The 6,000-nt window shown below is 45.5% G+C and overlaps 1 protein-coding gene across 1 annotated transcript in view; it reads right to left on the reverse strand.

The window, feature by feature from the left end:
- LOC115088251 (E3 ubiquitin-protein ligase RNF19A-like) overlaps window positions 1–5,642 on the reverse strand; it is a 122,008-nt gene extending 116,366 nt beyond the window's left edge. Inside the window, exon 1 of the mRNA XM_029596346.1 lies at window positions 5,541–5,642. The gene's annotated coding sequence lies outside the window, so the exon portion shown is untranslated. The remainder of the gene's footprint in view (window positions 1–5,540) is intronic.
- Between the last annotated feature and the right edge of the window lie 358 nt (window positions 5,643–6,000).

The following is a 6,000-nucleotide window of genomic DNA, read 5'->3' on the forward strand; positions in this document are numbered from 1 at the left end:
ACGATGGTATAGTAAAATTTTTAAATAAATGAATAAATAAATACAACATCACAGCCTCTGGATCCCCTCATTTCTAATCAGAGACAAGATACATCACAGCTTCTGGAACCTCTCATTCCCAATCAGAGCCAAGATACATCACAGCTTTTGGATCCCTCATTCCCAATCAGAGCCAAGATATAACATCACAGCCTCTGGATCCCTCTCATCCACAATCAGAGCCAAGATACATCATCACGGCCTCTGGATCCCCTCATCCCCAATCAGAGACAAGATAAAACATCACAGCCTCTGGATCCCCTCATCCCCAATCAGAGACAACATACAACATCACAGCCTCTGTATCCCGCTCATCCCTAATCAGAGCCAAGATACATCATCACAGCCTCTGGATCCCCTCAACCCAGTCAGAGCCAAGATACATCATCACAGCCTCTGGATTCCCTCAACCCAGTCAGATCCAAGATACAACATTACAGCCTCTGGATCCTCTCATTCCCAATCAGAGCTGACATATAACATCACAGCCTCTGGAGCCCCTCATTCCCAATCAGAGCCAAGATATAACATCACAGCCTCTGGATCCCCTCATTCCCAATCAGAGCCAATACATAACATCACAGCCTCTGGATCCCCCTCATCCCCAATCAGAGCCAAGATATAACATGACAGCATCTGGATTCCCTCAACCCATTCAGATTCAAATCACAACACCACAGCCCTTGGATTTCCTCATTCCCAATCAGAGCCAAGATATAACATCAAAGCCTCTGGATTCCCTCAACCCAGTCAGATTCAAATCACAACATCACAGTCTCTGGATTCCCTCAACCCAGTTAGATTCAAATCACAACATCACAGCCTCTGGATCCCCACATTTCCGATCAGAGACAAGATATAACTTCACAGCCTCTGGATTCCCGCATTCCCAATCAGAGACAAGATACAACATCACAGCCTCTGGATCCCCTCATCCCCAATCAGAGACAAGATACATCACAGCCTCTGGATTTTCTCATTCCCAATCAGAGACAAGATATAACATCAAAGCCTCTGGATTCCCTCAACCCAGTCAGATCCAAATCACAACATCACAGCCTCTGGATCCCCTCATTTCCAATCAGAGACAAGATACAACATCACAGCCTCTGGATCCCCTCATCTCCAATCAGAGACAAGATAGAACATCACAGCCTCTGGATCCCCTCATCCCCAATCAGAGATAAGATACATCACAGCTTCTGGATCTTCTCATTCCCAAACAGAGCAAAGATACTACATCACAGCCTCTGGATCCCCTCATTCCCAATCAGAGCCAAGATATAACATCACAGCCTCTGTATCCCCTCATTCTCAATCAGAGACAAGATCCAACATCACAGCCACTGGATTCCCTCAATCCAGTCAGATCCAAATCACAACATCACAGCCTCTGAAGTCCCTCATCCCCAATCAGAGCCAAGATATAACATCACAGCCTCTGGATTCCACTCATCCCCAATCAAAGCCAAGATATATCATGACAGCATCTGGATTCCCTCAACCCAGTCAGATCCAAATCACAACAGCACAGCCTCTGGATTCCCTCAACCCAGTTAGATCCAAATCACAACTTCAGAGCCTCTGGATCCCCTCATTCCCAATCAGAACCAAGATACAACTTCACAGCCTCGGGATCCTCTCATTCCCAATCAGAGCCAAGTTATAACATCACACCCTCTGGATCCCCTCATTCCCAATCAGAGCCAAGATATAACATCACAGCCTCTGGATCCCCTCATTCTCAGTCAGAGACAAGATATAACATCATAGCTTCTGGATTCCCTCAACCCAGTCAGATCCAAATCACATCATCACAGCCTCTAAATTCCCTCATCCCCAATCAGAGCCAAGATATAATATCCCAGCCTCTGGATCCCCTCATTCACAATCAGAGCCAAGATACAACATCACAGCCTCTGGATCTCCTCATTCACAATCAGAGACAAGATACATCATCACAGCCTCTGGATCCCTCTCATCCCTAATCAGAGCCAAAATACATCATCACAGCCTCTGGATTCCCTCAACCCAGTCAGATCCAAGATAGAACATCACAGTCTCTGGATACCCTCATTCCCAATCAGAGCTGACATATAACATCACAGCCTCTGGAGCCCCTTATTCCCAATCAGAGCCAATACATAAAATCACAGGCTCTGGATCCCACTCATCCCAAATCAGAGCCAAGATATAACATGACAGCATCTGGATTCCCTCAACCCACTCAGAATCAAATCACAACATCACAGCCTCTGGATTCCCTCATTCCCAATCAGAGACAAGATACAACATCACAGCCTCTGGATCCCCTCATTTCCAATCAGAGACAAGATACAACATCAAAGCTTCTGGATGCCCTCATCCCCAATCAGAGACAAGATACAACATCACAGCCTCTGGATCCCCTCATTTCCAATCAGAGACAAGATATAACATCACAGCCTCTGGATTCCCTCATCCCCAATCAGAGACAAGATACAACATCACAGCCTATGCATCCCCTCATCCCTAATCAGAGACAAGATACATCACAGCTTCTGGATCCTCTCATTCCCAAACAGAGCCAAGATATTACATCACAGCCTCTGAATCCCCTCATTCCCAATCAGAGCCAAGATATAACATCACAGCCTCTGGATCCCCTCATTCCCAATCAGAGACAAGATACATCATCACATCCTCTGGATCCCTCTCATCCCTAATCAGAGCCAAGATACATTTATTTATTTATTTATTTAAATCTTTTCTATACCGTCGTTAAGAAGGATCTGTCACAACAGTTTACAATAGGGCACATAAAATAAGGATGCTGAAATATATTAATTTACACAAGTGCCATAATGGCTCGGTACATAGTTTTCTCAATGATATAATTGGTTTGTGATTCAATACTGTCCAGGATTTATCAGTTTAAAAATAATTCTAACTTTATAAGTATCAAACTTACTTTCTGGTGATGGACGAGAAGGTAAAGTAAAAACAGAGATAGAAATACAGCTACACACATCATTTGTTCGTACCTCTCACTTTGCCTGCCTCACTGTTTCCCCTTCTCTATTTGATAGGCTTACTTGAATAGCCAGGTTTTTAAGCTTCTGGATCCCCTTATTCCCAATCAAAGACAAGATACATCATCACAGCCTCTGGATCCCCAATCAGAGACAACATCACAGCCTCTGGATCCCCTCATTCCCAATCAGAGACAAGATATAACATGATAGCATCTGGATTCCCTCAACCCAGTCAGATCCAAATCACAACATCACAGCCTCTGGATTCCCTCAACCCGGCTACATCCAAATCACAACATCAGAGCCTCTGGATCCCCTCATTTCCAATCAGAGCCAAGATACAACATCACAGTCTCGGGGATCCACTCATTCCTAATCAGAGCAAAGATTTAACATCACAGCCTCTGGATCCCCTCTTTCCCAATCAGAGACAAGATACATCACAGCTTCTGGATCCTCTCATTCCCAATCAGAGTCACGATATAACATCACATCTTCTGGATCCCCTCATTCCCAATCAGAGCCAAGATATAACTTCACAGCCTCTAGATCCCCTCACCTAAATAGAGACAAGATACATCACAGCTTCTGGATCCTCCCATTCCCAATCAGAACCAAGATATAACATCACAGCCTCTGGATCCCCTCATCCCAATCAGAGACAAGAAACAACATCACAGTCTCTGGGTCCCCTCATCCCCAATCAGAGACAAGATACAACGTTACAGCCTCTGGATCCCCTCATTCCCAATCAGAACCAAGATATAACATGATAGCATCTGGATTCCCTCAACCCAGTCAGATCCAAATCACAACATAACAGTCTCTGGATTTCCTCATCAGAGCCAAGATATAAAATCACAGCCTCTGGATCCCCTCATTCCCAATCAGAGCCAAGATACAACATCACAGCCTCTGGATCCTCACATTCCCAATCAGAGCCAAGATATAACATCACAGCCTCTGGATCCCCTCATCCCCAATCAGAGACAAGATACAAGATACCTAATTTATTATTTTAAATTGTTACCGTACTATGATGGCACACGAGTAATTTGTAATCTATACCACCCATATTTCACTTTATCGTGCCCTTCTGTAAACCGTTGTGATGGTATTTAACTTAACGATGGTATAGTAAAATTTTTAAATAAATGAATAAATAAATACAACATCACAGCCTCTGGATCCCCTCATTTCTAATCAGAGACAAGATACACCACAGCTTCTGGATCCTCTCATTCCCAACCAGAGCCAAGATACATCACAGCCTCTGGATCCCTCTCATCCCCAATCAGAGCCAAGATACATCATCACAGCCTCTGGATCCCCTCATTCCCAATCAAAAGAAAGATACAATATCACAGCCTCTGCATCCCCTCATCCCCAATCAGAGACAAGATACAACATCACAGCCTCTGGAACTCTCTCATCCCCAATCAGAACCAAGATACATCATAACAGCCTCTGGATCCCCTCATTCCCATTCAGAGACAAGATACAATATCACAGCCTCTGGATCCCTCTCATCCCCAATCAGAGCCAAGATATAACATCACAGCCTCTGGATTCCCTCATCCCCAATCAGAGCCAAGATACAACATCACAGCCCCTGGATTCTCTCCTCCCCAATCAGAGCCAAGATACAACATCACAGCCCCTGGATTCTCTCCTCCCCAATCAGAGCCAAGATACAACATCACAGCCTCTGGATCCCCTCATCCCCAATCAGAACCAAGATACAACATCACAGCCTCGGCATTTCCTCATCCCCAATCAGAGCCAAGATACAACATCACAGCCCCTGGATTCCCTCATCCCCAATCAAAGCCAAGATACAACATCACAGCCCCTGGATTCCTTCATCCCCAATCAGAGCCAAGATACAACATCACAGCCTCTGGATTCCCTCATTCCCAATCAGAGCCAATATATAACATCACAACCTCTGGATCCCCTCATTCCCAAGGCTTACTGCCCTAACCTGAGGATCCCCCCCCCCCCCTCCCCAAGGTATACTGCCTTAGCCTCTGGAACCCCTCCCCCAAGAATTACTGCTATAGCCTCTTGATCCTCTCACGCCAGTCAGAGCTAAAACACAAATAGCTTCAGGATCCCCTCATCATCAGCCAGATTCAGGACATGACTCTGGATTCCCTCTCTTCTCCTTAAAAAAAAAAAAAAGCAACAAAAAACCCAGAGCCTCACTCTTTCCTATTCCAAGAAACAACTCCGAACAATTTTTTTAACCCAGTCGTGAGTCTGAAGTCAAAAAAAGGAAAAGTCAGAAGAGGAAAGCAGGGAGTGGCAGCTCCAGCTCCATCCAACGAAGGAAAAAAACCAAACAAACAAACCATGACATCATGCCCTTCAGAGAATAAGGAGGCATGGAGAGAAAGGATTCCCCGTCCTTGCTTCTCACACCCCCTGCAGGTATGACATCATTCAGTGGCTGGGATGCAGTGGGGAGAATGGGCGATGCCTTACCCTCCTCGGCAACCTGGCTCCGAGACCTCGGCAATTCTGCTGCTACTGCAGGAGCTCCCCGGGCTGCTAACATCTGCAGTTCTTCAAGCAGCTCGGCCCCTCCTTCTGCTCAAACAAGCTGCTTCCCCCCTCCCACTTGTCCCAAGGGTTCTCCTATGTGTCAGGAATCTGAGGGAGACCCAAGCTGACGCTCCTCTTCGTGGCAAAGCACTCTGGGAATTGTAGTACAGCAAATCGCTGGCAGGGTTTGGCTCCTTAAAGACGGGCAAAAATGCTGGACAGTGTACACCTGGCTGCGCTTTCCGTTCTTCTTTCTATCTTCAACTCTGCGTTCTATTTGCTTCTTGTATTTTTTAGGCCATCTGCTTTTCCTTTCTTTTTTCCCCCCTCTCTCTCTTTTTTTTTTTTTTTGAAAGCGTATTTTCTGCATCCTCCAAAGAACTTTGCTCTCTGTGTTATT

This window comes from Rhinatrema bivittatum, chromosome 3 (assembly GCF_901001135.1).
Source record: "Rhinatrema bivittatum chromosome 3, aRhiBiv1.1, whole genome shotgun sequence".
Taxonomy (NCBI): Eukaryota; Metazoa; Chordata; class Amphibia; order Gymnophiona; family Rhinatrematidae; genus Rhinatrema; species Rhinatrema bivittatum.